Consider the following 13,471-nt stretch of genomic DNA (forward strand, 5'->3'; position numbering starts at 1 on the left):
ACAACAATCCATGGACTGAGGATAATCACACTACCATTGATGCATATATATGAAAAGATACTGATTAATTTTATGCAGCATTTAACAATGTTATATGTGTACATTACTTAAGAAATCTTCTCTAAAACACCTGTGGAACCCTAAGACAGAGGAAGAAGGGGCTGGAAAAGGAGGAGAACCCTTTAAAAGCAATAACTGCAAATTTAGCTGGGTGAATAAAGGCAAAGAAAAAGAAAATGCCAGCCCAAAGCAGACTGGCCAACCAAAAGGTAAGCCATGGAAGACAGGAACACACATTACCGGTCTGAGTCAGAACTTGCTAACAAAATGTTCATTATCCATATAAATAGAAAAAGAACACAAGAAAACCAGTACAGCACATCTGAAATGTGAATTGAAAGAGTACATTCAAAAGGAAAAAAAATATTGACAACGTAAATGCTGAAAACAGCATACTCACTAACTACAGAAAATTAGAAGAACTGTCTCATCAGATCAGCAGTCCTGAAGCAGAGATTTTTTTTTTAACAGTACCAAATACATGATGGTATCATTTGATGTTAGAATAACAAACACAGAACTAAACATAAGGAAAAAATAACTGAATGCCTGGCTTTTCAAAAAATTTTGAAGGAAAGAATGAATCAAAGGCACCAAAGTCAATGGAAAATGAGTTAACAGAAAAACATGTTTAACACAGAGATTATGCCAAACAGCTATATTTAATAAAACAATATTTCTTATGAAAAATAAATGGGGTAGGACTAAACTATTTGAAATATATGTGGTACTATACAGGAAATTGATAGAGACAATGAAGATTAACAAAAACTATTTTAGTAATTACAATGCTTACTAACAAAAGGTTTAACAAGGAGTGGATTAAAAGAAGGGACAATTGGGTAAGGCAGTGAGGGGAAAATGGGCAAGGGGGTCAGCAATGGAGCTTTGTTTCATTTCAGTCCTACTACGTGAGATGTAATACTAACATCTTTGGATCACAAATGTGGGAATTACCATCAGCAGAGGCAAAAACATGATCTTAAAGATACTGATAACAGTACTGGCTCTTACCAATGACCGAAATTCTTTAACAAAGTAATCATCCAATAGAAACCAGATGGAAGATAAATAAATAGTTAAATAATATTAATGAGTATTGATTCTAAGACTAAACTCACAATGCAAGGTAGCCTTGAAAAAGGTAAATGCAGTAAGATGTACCTACCACTCAAGTTATTCTGAGAAAAGCTACAGAAGCATAAATGCCATTCTAATAAAGCCCTGGTGAGACCCTAAATGGAAGATGGTACTTGCACTGATAAAGACTTGCATGGAAAACATAATTTCATTCTAAAAACCAGGTAGCTGAAAACAAGACTGACAGAGGCCACCTAGCTTAGTCAAAATACAGACTGAATGGGACAGGTCTTCATCAGAAAGCACTTGTCGCTATAGTAGGTAACAGGTGGGTAGAAAAGCTACTTAAGCGAGAAGAAAATGCTACCACAAAACCATGTGTCTATAAATTTGCCACAGTCAGCCAGGCTGGAGGCCAGGAGACATCACAGAACCAGATTTTACAACTGCAGGAAAGACAACAGCCAGCAATTTAATTGACATTTAGATAAATTTTGACACTGTGATGAAAGGATTATTTGCTGTAATAAGAAGGGCCCGAACTAAGTGACCCATAGAGTCTCTCCTTTCAGGCTCCAGGCATATTCATGCAATACAGAGTGCATTAAGTTGCATACTTCTCCACAGACATTTCATTATTTTACTGATAATTACTGCTGTTCAATACCAGAGTGCCTTGATGCCTAGATTTAGTAGGAATCAACTGAAAATTTTTGTTTCATCCAATTTTACTTTCAATTAGCCTGGTAAGAAGTCTTCTTAGGGTCAGCAAGAATTTTTCCTTTAATTTAAAAGAAACTGGATTAGTCTACTTACTCGTACTTTGTTCCTAAAAATCTCAAAGAATAGCTTAAAAATGAATTTTGTGTCCTCCAGCATTTTCTATGCAAGTCTATTTTATAATATCAGATGTGAGAGAATTCATCTTCTTCACAGTAGCCATGCCTACATTTAACCTACATATAGTAGATGTGCATTCTGAACACAAAAATAGCTTAAAAGTTTTAAAATCACTGCCATTATAACCATGTAACTGCAGCATCTGCAGACATGAATAAAATATGGATAGAGAAAACTACTGATACCACAAACGTAAGAGTCCCAAGATTAATAAGTTATGAGCAGTATTAAAGCTGAATGCCTGTTAACTTCATGCATGAGGACCTTCTTACTTGTCATACCAAGAACTAGTCAGCTGCCCAGATACAGAAGTGGAATGTGGGCAGATATGGCACAGATCTACAGGAGACTCTGTTGCCTCTCTGGAGCAGCACAGTGAGACATGACATTCAGCCAGACAACTAAGAATCACTCTGATCTCAGTCAAGCAACAGGCTTCAGCATTATCACAACCGACCTAAAACGTGCATGAATTCACACATTGCCTGATCAAAGCTGAAAAATCTTTTCAAGGTCTTTCACCCTACACTGTTCCAGGTGTTAAAAATGGGCTAAATCATTTCCTGCTTAAAATTAGCTTATATTTCATTCCATATTGGAAGAGAGGGCAAGAAAGAGAATACCTACATGTTTACATTTCTTGATCTTTACAGAATGTTATAATTTTAAGCCTTCACACTGTTGTGGACCAAGCCTCCATAAAGTCACTTCAAAACTTTGCATGTCCCCTTTCCTCCTCCCAATCTATACTGCAAGGATGACATCTCACAGAAATACTGGCCCTGGGTTGTGGTAAGGTTTTAAACCCTTGAAAAAGTTGCTTATTTTTCTGTGACAATAATGCAATGCACAATGAAACACATGCCTAGAATCCTTTTTAGGGATTATTTGCAATGAAAATACATTTAAGATAACTTCGATGTGCTTTGAAAACAAACAAAAAAAAAGAAACCACAACACCTAAACCAGGTGTTGTAAACTAGATTTGTAATCTTCATTGGAAGAACAAATCAAAGACTCATTATTTTCAATGTGTAGAGTAGGAGTACTATGAGCAGATGCTATTAGTATCCCATTATCCATTTTACCACAGTTTCTTCCATTGAAGTATATGCAACAGTCATTAACACAAGAAAATTAGTCAGCTTTCCTTGGTTTTCCCTTGGAAAGCCATTAGGCAAAAGTTCTTGTCCAGGAATAGTCTTGCTTCCCAAGTGTAAGAACGATAAGGATGCATCAACTCAAAAAGACAAGCCAAGTTTTACTTTGAGTCAAAACACTGACATTCTATGCACCTATGCTAACCAATCAAGCTACTTTTAAGTGAAAACAGAAATAGGCAAGGGTTCAGTTCTTCCTTTAAGTTATGGAATAGATTCAACAGTTTATAGAAGAAAGGAAGAAAAAGAAGTGAATCCTGGCAGCAAGTTTTACTATTTAAACACCTACAGAGCACATTGAACTTGAAATGTAGCTCTTCATCCAAAGGACAGAGGGGATTTACAATGCTTTAAAGGAAATAGGCTTTTTACTGTACCTTCTGTTGAAATGCTCCAAATCACACTTTGATAACATGGAGAAGAATTCCCCACGACCTGATTTACTGGTTTTGCTACTGCATCGTTTGGGTACAAAAGCTTGATGTTTGATCAAAGCCCAAGTTATAAGGGTCAACAATTTCTCTCTGTCTCTCAGAACACCGACTGTATCTCCAAAAGAATATACTGAATTTTCTGAGATCACTTAGAATATGAAAACAGATGGAAATCTTGTGGATCCAGCATGCTGATCAATGATGCAACTGCTCCCAGCTACTCATCACCAGCAGGAGGTTTTTATGCCCAAAGCTCTGACATCAAAAGGGACTGTGAGAACACTCCTCAATCTGCTGTTGGCAGAAGCAGTTGAGTGAGTTCAGGCTCCACTCACCAGCTGCACATCAACAGCCGTTTCTAGATTCAGCTGTGCTAGAGAAGCCACTGATCTCACTTCCAGTCACCATTTCCTCCATCTGCCAGTTAAACTGCTCCTGTGAGCCTCCCCATATACCTTTCAATTTGATAGAATAAGTAAGCGACCTACATCTTACACAGCTGAAAGTGAAATGTTCAGACAGTCTTCACAATAACTCACTTAACAGATCAGTTAAGAATATGTCAATATGATGGCCTCTTTCACAAAGACAGATATTTTCAAGGAGCACATCTATTTCTATCCTGCTTCACCATAACGTAAAGTGGTTCAGTTGGACACTAAGAAAGCTATAACACCTTACTGAACTGTGAATATACTTCTTCAAAACAAGTGTGGTAGGTTAATTGCTAGGCAATCATACAAAACAATTTTTAGAAAAATACAAAACTCAGCACCAGATCTTTGCTAAGAATGGTCAGCTAAACCAAATCAAACAATGACACTTTCTACATTTATGCCTTTAAGAAATTTTTTGACCTGGTAATGCAAGTTATCCAAAATCATACTTTCCAATGAAACAGCAACTATGCTATGCTATTTAGCCATAGCTTTAATGATATTTAAGATGTTTGTCCCAACAAGCTTCAGCCTTCAGACCACTCTATACACATGATCAGACGAAGACCTTTCATAAAGGGCAGCAGAAACTTGCTCACAAATAAACGTGGAGAGGAGGTAGAGGAAAAATTTGAGTGTTAAGTGAAGGGCAATAAAAGACCATTTTACACAAAATTTTTTGAGTTACATATTAAAAACTAACAAGAATCAATGTTGGGAAGGAGATAAAAGAACAACTTTGCAGCAGATGAACAAAACAGTATATAAATGTTTATACAGAAACTAATGACTGCACAGGGATAATGCCCCATTCCCTTCTAGAGATCCAAGATAAAGAACAAAAAAGAAATAAGCATCCTACAGCCCTGCTCTTCAAATCTACAGTTTGCTTCAGCAGGTTGGATACAAATCTACAATAATCAAATTTAATATTCTTGGAAAACTAATTCTACATATTGGAGAATAATTCTTATAATAAAATGACACATTGACAGGATTCTCATAATGCATACATTAAGCTGCAGACTAACTTATGTACAAGTGTAGCAGTGGATGCTGTTCTGTAATTAAGGCTACTGAGCTTCCATAAATCTAGTTTCAGACATTATTTCCTCTAAAGCATTCCTTCAAAAAGTTATGAAATCAAAATAAGATTATAGGTAGGCTGAAAGTACAATTCTCCCAACAATATTTAATCATAATCCATTGCTGATTTATGATCTCCTAGAAACAGAGCTTTCCAATACCCTTTTCAAAAATCTCTTAAGAAACACAAAGAAAGACAAAGTCTACATCAATGGGGTTAGAGAGATGCTACCCATCATCCACAGTAAGCACCATATTAAGGCATTCACATAGATTCTTCTTGCCCAAAGAATACGGTGTGAATGACTTTATTATTCAGGCCTTGTATTGCCAAAAGTTAAAAAAAAAAAAAAAATTTCCTTTACTAAAAGGCTCAATTTGCAATGCAGTGGTTAACAAAAGCCCCTGAGTCATTCCTATCCAGCCATTACTAGGTGGGGAATGTACATTGGAAAACTGCCACTAAAAGCTTAACTGGGCTCCCTAACCCCAACATTACTGCAGTCCTTCCAACCCAGTGGTGCCAGGATTACAGAACACCACTTCTATGAAAGCTCCTTAGACGTCACACCCATGAACTACAGTATTTTGTATTTACTGGCTACTGCTTAACTCTGTTCCTATCTACAAAATAAGATGTATTAGAATATGCTGGGAAATTTTAGAATCCATACACTTTAACAGTAATGTTTTTGGCCACCACTAATCAGGACATCCAAAGTTGTTGCTATTTTTTTATGCAGGAAGTAAAAGTTACAGCCTAGGGTCATCTAGCTCACCAAAATTGAACACCGATGTCAATATGTATTAAAGGTTTTAAAAAATTGAATGTATGCTATGTTGCAGTAATTTCAAACTTTATATTGCTTCATTAACATTATTTGACAACCCACTCTCTATAAACATGCAGTCAAAAGTCTCATTTCCTCTGACGAGACCAAAAAATGCAACAGTATCAACTACTTCTAAAAGACCAGAATAGAGTACCTTCAAACTTCAAACATACCATGGTATTTTAAGAGATGTGGCGCTACATTTCTTAGTAAAATGAACTCTGGGGATAAGTAAATGTGTCTAAATGGTGATACAAAGATACACGAACCTAAATAACCCAGGGTACTGGAGCAAACTGACAGCACCTATAAACTGGATAAAACAAAACCCCACAGTATTCATGCTTCATACCCAGAGCTATAACTACAGCACTTCACCTAGAACATCCAGCTATTTTGAAGAACTTTCACAAACAGAATTTAAGCCAAGTAGTATAAGAAAGACTATGATGTGAGGCAAATACACCAAAACATGAGAAATTAAAAACAAAAACAAGTTAAAGAAAGGAAAAAAAAAAGTGTAGATGGAATTATGATTAAGGAAGAGGAAAGTGGTAGTTTTTCCTTCTTTATTCTTACACACACACACAAAACCAAGATTTAACCAGAGGACCACTGACACAGATTTGCAAAATTCACCCTTCCCATATCTTTAACAGCTTTCTGGAAAACTGCTAACAAACCTAAGCCAGTACACTGCACACCCCTTAAAATAACTGGTACTCAGTCAAACTCATTTTCACGCCTGAGAAAAGTAGTATTTGATTTTGATAGTAATTTACAGTTCTGTAAAATAAAAAGTGACCTACCAATAGTGAGCAATACAGTTACAAATACTACATTTTCCAACTTCAAAGACTTTGAAGACACGAGTCGTAATATCATCTTTACCTCAGGGCTTTTTTTTTTTTTAATTGAGAAATACAAGCTATAAATTACAGGTTTTCTACAAAATACTCTAACCCCTGACATCACAGTATTTACTGTAAAACAAATGCTTAATATTAGCTGCTTGGCAATACTATCATTTGTAACAAGCAAATGGAAGACTGTAGAAGAAAATATGTTTCCATTTCTTTCTTCTGAATAGCAAATTGTTTGAATAAAACCTTTTGATAAAATTATTTCAGAACATAGTTTTTGTTGCTTGCACTTCAGCAATAAATGCTTATTCCTAAGCTAACATTCACAAGAAATACTGCACTGGAAGATTGCTGTGATCATGTCTTCTGCTTAGTATTAAATCAAAAAGCAAGTCTCAAGTACAATACTCCCTGTATAAGAGAAGACATGATAAAGTAATCCTGTTGAAAATCGCAAGTTAATGCCTGAATGGGAAAAATCTAGCTTCAGACACCCAGAGAAAAAAACCCAACACATTCCCTATTCTATATTAGGCACAGAAGATCTCTCAAATTTCAGGTTAATGAAATAAGGGTATTAAAAAAAAAACCAACCAACCAAACAAAAAAGCCCACACACCAACAACAACCACCACAAACAAAAACGACAGACACCAACCAAGCAAAACACCACACGCTTTTGTAGATTATATTATCTGACAATGCACCCTAAACAAAGTATCCATCACTCATTTGGAGTTTTTTCCATCACCTTCCAGCTCTCTATAGGGATCACACAAATCCACCAACATGTATCTTGTACTAAAGGCTTAATAATGAAAAACAGAATTTGTGCTAATCTCTTAGTGTGAATGATCTGAATTCTTATTACACTCAATGTAAGAAACTGCTACACCTCACTTCTTTTTCTGTCTCATTCTGTCTCACTCACGAAGTAAAATCCTTTTTCAGCGCTGAAAACTCATTTTAAAATGTTATTAAAAGAGTGTAAAAACCAGGTTGTGACACAATTTGCTCTCCATTCTACTTACACTTTGGATTATTGTACGCTAGACATATCCACGGGGAGAATTGTCCAACATGCGACAGGCACACACAAAAAAAGTAATAAAACAGCCCTCCTGCACCACTATTGTAGGCACCACGAATATATTTTCCCCTCAGACAACATAAGGAGCGGTCTAATAGGAACCCAGGATGGCCGCTGGTAACCCGGGGGGCTGGACCCGAACAACCCGCCCCTGCAACATCTGGCAGCCCCAGCGTTCGGCCCCGCCGACCGGCTCCTCAGCCCCGGCTCGCCCAGGGACCAACATCCCGCAGCGAGGAACCGCAGCAGTGCGGCCGGGACAGATCCCAGGCCGGGCCGGCTCAGGACTGCTGCGGGCCGAGGGCACAGCCCCGAGGCCGGCCGGCGGCCCCACGGTGGGCCGGCGCAGTAGCGCAGCTCCAGGCCGCCGTGCCGTGCCCCGCTCCCCCGGCGGCGGCCAGCCCTGCCTATATTAGGGAAGGGAAACCGGCCCGGCCTTTCCTCGCCGGACCAGGACCCCCCGTTCCCACGGCGGGCAGGTGCAACCGGCCCCAACGGCCGCTGCGCGCGCATCTCCCCCCCGCGCGGGCCCGCCCGCTCCGGCGGCGCGGCCGCTCTCCTTCCCTCCCTCCCTCAGCGGCTGCCCCCCGCTCTCCGCACTGCGGGCGCGGCCGACCGCCCCCCTCCCCCCGCTCTCCTCAGAGGAGTGCGCGGCCCCAGCACCGCCGTACGCGCCCCCGCCCGCAAGGGCGCCTTCCCCGGCGGGGCGGCGGGCTCCTTACCGCGGCAGCGCGGCCGGCGGGCTGGGGCCGGCGCGGCGGCGGCCTCACGCACGAGGGGCGCTTAACCCCATCGCCAGCCCCGACAGCCGCCCGGGTTCCTCCTGCTGCCGCGGCGGGGAGAAAGGCCCGCCTCCCCACCGCCGCCAATAGCCACGCGGAAAGATAATGATTAACGGCGGCATGGGCCAATCGGAGGCGCGGCGCCCTCCCCCAGCGCGGCCGGTGAGTGGCGCTTCTCAGCTCTTACGCGGTGGCAAGCCCGCCCAGAGCGCAGCGGCCAATCTCATGGCGCTGCTGCGTTGACAGACGAATAGAGCCACCAATAATAACGCCACCTTGGCGCTAAGACCAGCACTGCCGCGCCCGCCCCCTGTGGGCAGCTGACGACCACTGGCAGCGCGACGGCCCGCAGATGGACTGTTCCCGCCACTAATGACAGCCCGTGTGTCCCCTCGGCCCCCCTCCCCCAAGCAGCGGGAACCCTCCCTTGACCGTAACGCGCCCCAGCAGGCCCGCCGCCGGCTGGCATGCGGTCCATCCCAAGCAGAATCACCGCAGCATCACCCCAGCCTCGCCGGGTGCCCCCTAGTAGCCCTCCCGGCAGTGCGCACCAGACGCCCGCACCCCGGGCCGGCGCAAGGCAGGGTGGGAGCTGTAGTCCTCTCCGGGCACCTCGGCCTGGCTCCATCCCTCAGCCTCTAGAGCCGGTGGCACCGCCTGAAGCGCCCCATCCTGCAGGCTCCCCGCTCAGCCCGGCCCTTAACGCCATCCCTGCGCCTGCCACCCTCTCCTCCCAGCCAGCCCGCCTCTCTCGGAGCGGCCTCTGTCGTGAGGTAACCGCACCGCTCTCCTTCCTCCGTTCCGCCCCTCGCAGCTCCCCCCGCCTTCCCTCACTCCCCCGCGCACCATCCGAGCGAAGCAAGGGCCGGTACGAGGCACTGCCGAACAGGAACAGACCGTTTAACTCGCACCCGGGGAAGTGAGATAGGGGAGCGGGGCAGGAGAAAGGTGGTGCAGAAAACATAAAGAAAAAACGCTCTCCGGGCCCGGAAGCGCCGCGCGCGCGAGTGCGCTTCCCGCCCCGCCGCCCTCTGTCGTGCGTCACTTCCGGGCGGCGGCGGTTTGAGCTCCGAGCCCGCGAAGGTGCGGGGGTTTGGCGGCCAGAGCTGTGAGGCTCGCGGCGGGGCCCGGCTGAGCTGCTCTCACGTGTGAGCGGCCTGTCGGGAGCAGCCGCTTCCAGCCTGTTCTCTGCGGTTGTGCCGTGTGCCCGGCAGTTGTGAGAGGGCGGCGGGGGCGGCGGGGCCCTCTGGTACGGGTGGAGGCCGGGCCGGGAGCGCGGCCTGGCCCCGCGCTGAGGGGATGCGCAGTGAGCGGCAGCGGGGTTGCCGTAGGGGGACGAGCTTCCAGGTGACCCCTGTTGTTTCTCAGCCCGTGCTTGTGTCAGAAGGTCTCGCTATTCTGCTCGGCCTGGCCGCCGATGCTGCTGCTGGGTGATCGTAGCGTGTGCGCGGGCAGTTCTGCTGTTGCGTGGCGCTGCTGTGTGCAAGGAATTGCGTGTCAAGAAAATCCTTGCCTCTAGGCAGGTATTAAGGTGTCTGTTTTACTCAACCCTAGTACACTGGCCTGTGGAAAAGCTGTTGCATGTTACGGAGCTTTGTGATGTCCTTTGTTCTGATTGCTTTTTCTTGTAACTTTTCTTTAAAATGCTGTGTTTTAATGATTTGGATAGTTCGTCAATTCTTTATCATTCCACCGATGGAAAAATGGTTGATGAATCAATCAGCCAAGGTTGCGTTATTTTCTTAGAGCCTTAAATTCACTATTAAGTTTTATTGAACGTACAGTTGTGGAGCAGTTACTACTATCAAGAGAAAACTTTATGAAGCAAATGCTTGATGGAAATACTTGTTTGTTTTAGGCATCTGCTATTAAGCTGCTTTAAAAGGCTATACTTAGTAGCCCGTAAAAATAAATAATGGGCTTATAGGGTGATAACGGCTCGTGTTGACAAAACTCGAATGGTCCTTATTGAAATACTTGTCGGTCCTGCACCCAGCCTTCCAATAAAGAAACATCACCTTGAGTAATATCTTCAACAAGTTAAGTCTCAATATATACCTCGGAAGGAGAAGTGTCTATAGTGAAATACAGTATAGCAGCAACAGAACCAGTTCCAGTTTGTTGTGTGTTGTTTGTTTTAAATTGTTTTACTAGTATTTGCACTGTCTTTGTCACTCAGTGGTTACTTACTTTTCCAGATCATTTATGAGTTCATTGAACATAGTAGAAGTTGGAGCAGATTACTTTGAAATATTGCTGATGTTGTTTCTCTCATGTTTGATCAGTCTACATGCTTTTATTGAAAAAAAAAAAAGTTTTAGTACAATTTTTTCACATGACAGCTCAGTTTTCTTAAAAGATAGAGGGACTTTCTTAACAGTTTTCCTGGAAATAATTACTGTACAAATATATTTCTAAAACAAATTTTTATTTAATTGATTTTTTAAAATAGTGGAAAGTGCGCTGCATCAGCCCTTTTATAGGTGGATTGTTGTAGATCCCATTCAAAAAAAACTTCAGTAGACTTGAAAGATAAGACTCAACTTCGCAAAAGACTCATTGACTCCACCAAATAGACATGTTTATTATGATGTTCCCAAGTTCTGCACTTCATCATTTTTACTGATTTTTATGCCTTATAAATGAATCACGTTGTAGTTCCATGAGTCTTCCCCATTCCTGCTTTTAAAAGCTGTGATCATTTACTGCTAGCTAGTCCTGAGATACTAAAGCAAATTTAGTTGAAAAGTTACTGGGTTTAGTAACAGCTATTTAATCTTTGATTCCCTGTAAAACACTTGAGGAAATACAGTATGTGTGTTCTTTTATTTTTTTACTCATAAAACTCCTATAGCTGTATGAACTGAGTGAAAAGTTAGGTCTCCACACCAAACCTTTTAGGTGTACTTTGTCTGAGAAAACTGAAGTTCCAGAGCTTGTGATCTAGAGATGTGGGAAGGTTGATGGGATGTGTTTTACAACATATTAAGGACACAGAACCAAACGAAAAATTGTAGTTAGAGAAAACATGCACTAAAATTGCTATCTCTTCTTAGAGCTTCCAAATCTGCAATGGGTAGAACAGCAGTTGTAAATTGTTCTTCTCCTACACGAACTATTTTTTTTTTTAAGACTATTTTTATTTGTTGACATTACTATCGTGGTATACATAATTGATCTGTCTCAAAACAAAACATAAATGACCACCACTGCCAAAGTCATTTTACACAAGGAAGGCGTAAATTCTCAGTGTAATTATCACCTTAGGAAATCAATGAAAAGCAATTTGGTGGAATTAATTTATTTCTCTCGTCTTGTTTCATCACTGTTCATACTTGTTTTCTACACAACCAAAATAAATCTTTCATAGGGCCAGAATACCTTCCATAGTGCCTTTTACAGCTTTGGATAGCATAAAATAGTGCTGCAGATATGAATATAGACTGAATATGGATTTTTTTAATCACTGCTGTTTATTCAGAAATCATGATGGAGATAAATCTTTGAATCTTCAGGGTATGATTTTTTGTATGATTATTAAAAAGTGTGTGTTTACAAAATTTTCTTTAGGAGTAAATCACGAAAGTGAGTGATGAACAGGTTTGTTGGGTCCACCAGTCATGCAGCATACTTGTGTAATTTGTGCTCTACAGAGATGTTTAGTGTTTGTTTTTGCCAGCAGTCTTGAAGTACTTTAATCAACTTTGAATGAAAAAAGAAAAGCTCTGAGGAAAATATTGTGATAAAACTATCGAAGTCATTATGATTGCTTTCCCAACAATTAGAGCTGAAACATTTCTGTTTGCTCAACTGAGAGATGAAGTGGGTATTTACCAGAGACTTACGACTTTTCTGTGGAATGCACCTCTTGGATATGCAGGGCAAGTCAGAGGCTTTCCTTCAGTTAAACAAAGTTCACTGATGAACGTGTATCAAAGAGCCTTAATACTGATCATAGTACTTTTATCTGCTGTCAAATGATCCAGAGGCCTGGGGTAGAAGAATACAGTTTTTTTTAGAGATACGAGATTCTACTTACAAAAATGGGAGGCAAAAAAAAGTCACCGTCAATAGTGCAATCACACTTAGACAACACAGAATATCTGGTTTGCGAGAGAAATCCAGATTTCCTTTCTCTGCAACTGGCTATTTTGTTGATATTCAAAAGGTGTCCCTCTTTATCCTTGGACAGGTTATGTTCTAGAAGTCTTTAGTTAGATGTCTGTGTCAGGAGGAGGTTTAGCAGCACTGGGCTTGTCTCTTGTTAGGTTAGCATCTTGAGTGCATGGCCCGATATGAATTGAGGGACAAAAGATTCTGGTTTTCTGCTGATAGTACCAGACTTCCTTGAGAACTGAGCTTTCTGTACCTTGATCATGCTGTTGAAAGCACAAGAGCAGCCTCTGTCCAGCTGTGGAATTCTTGTTGCTGTGTGAATCACTTGTACTCATCCAGCGAGGAGCATCAGGTGTTCAGACCCGTGAGTTACTTGGTTTTGAGCCCAGGGTCAAAACCATGTTTATACAGAAGTCCTTAAATGTGTGTATATACGTGCACACAAACATCTATGATTACAGCTAGGACTATTGCTTTCATACATGTGCTAAAATATTTCTATGGCTTTACCTGTGAGAAACAGGATAACTCTTCAGGAATATGCTTCTTAAAATAGATTCTCTACCAGTTAATTATTTTAATATGGAATAGACCAAAATCCGTGCGAAATACAACCCTTATGCCTCAACT

General features: G+C 41.9%; 1 protein-coding gene across 6 annotated transcripts in view; it reads left to right on the top strand.

Moving 5' to 3' along the window:
• The first annotated feature begins 9,265 nt into the window (after positions 1 to 9,265).
• ZRANB3 (zinc finger RANBP2-type containing 3) overlaps positions 9,266 to 13,471 on the top strand; it is a 43,406-nt gene continuing 39,200 nt past the window's right edge. For 2 of the 6 annotated variants that reach the window (XM_065841232.2, XM_071810765.1), the window contains exon 1: positions 9,760 to 9,873. The gene's annotated coding sequence lies outside the window, so the exon portion shown is untranslated. The other 4 variants (XM_065841235.2, XM_065841234.2, XM_065841233.2 and 1 more) reach the window with 4 other exon arrangements.

This window comes from Patagioenas fasciata, chromosome 7, assembly GCF_037038585.1.
Source record: "Patagioenas fasciata isolate bPatFas1 chromosome 7, bPatFas1.hap1, whole genome shotgun sequence".
NCBI lineage: Eukaryota > Metazoa > Chordata > Aves > Columbiformes > Columbidae > Patagioenas > Patagioenas fasciata.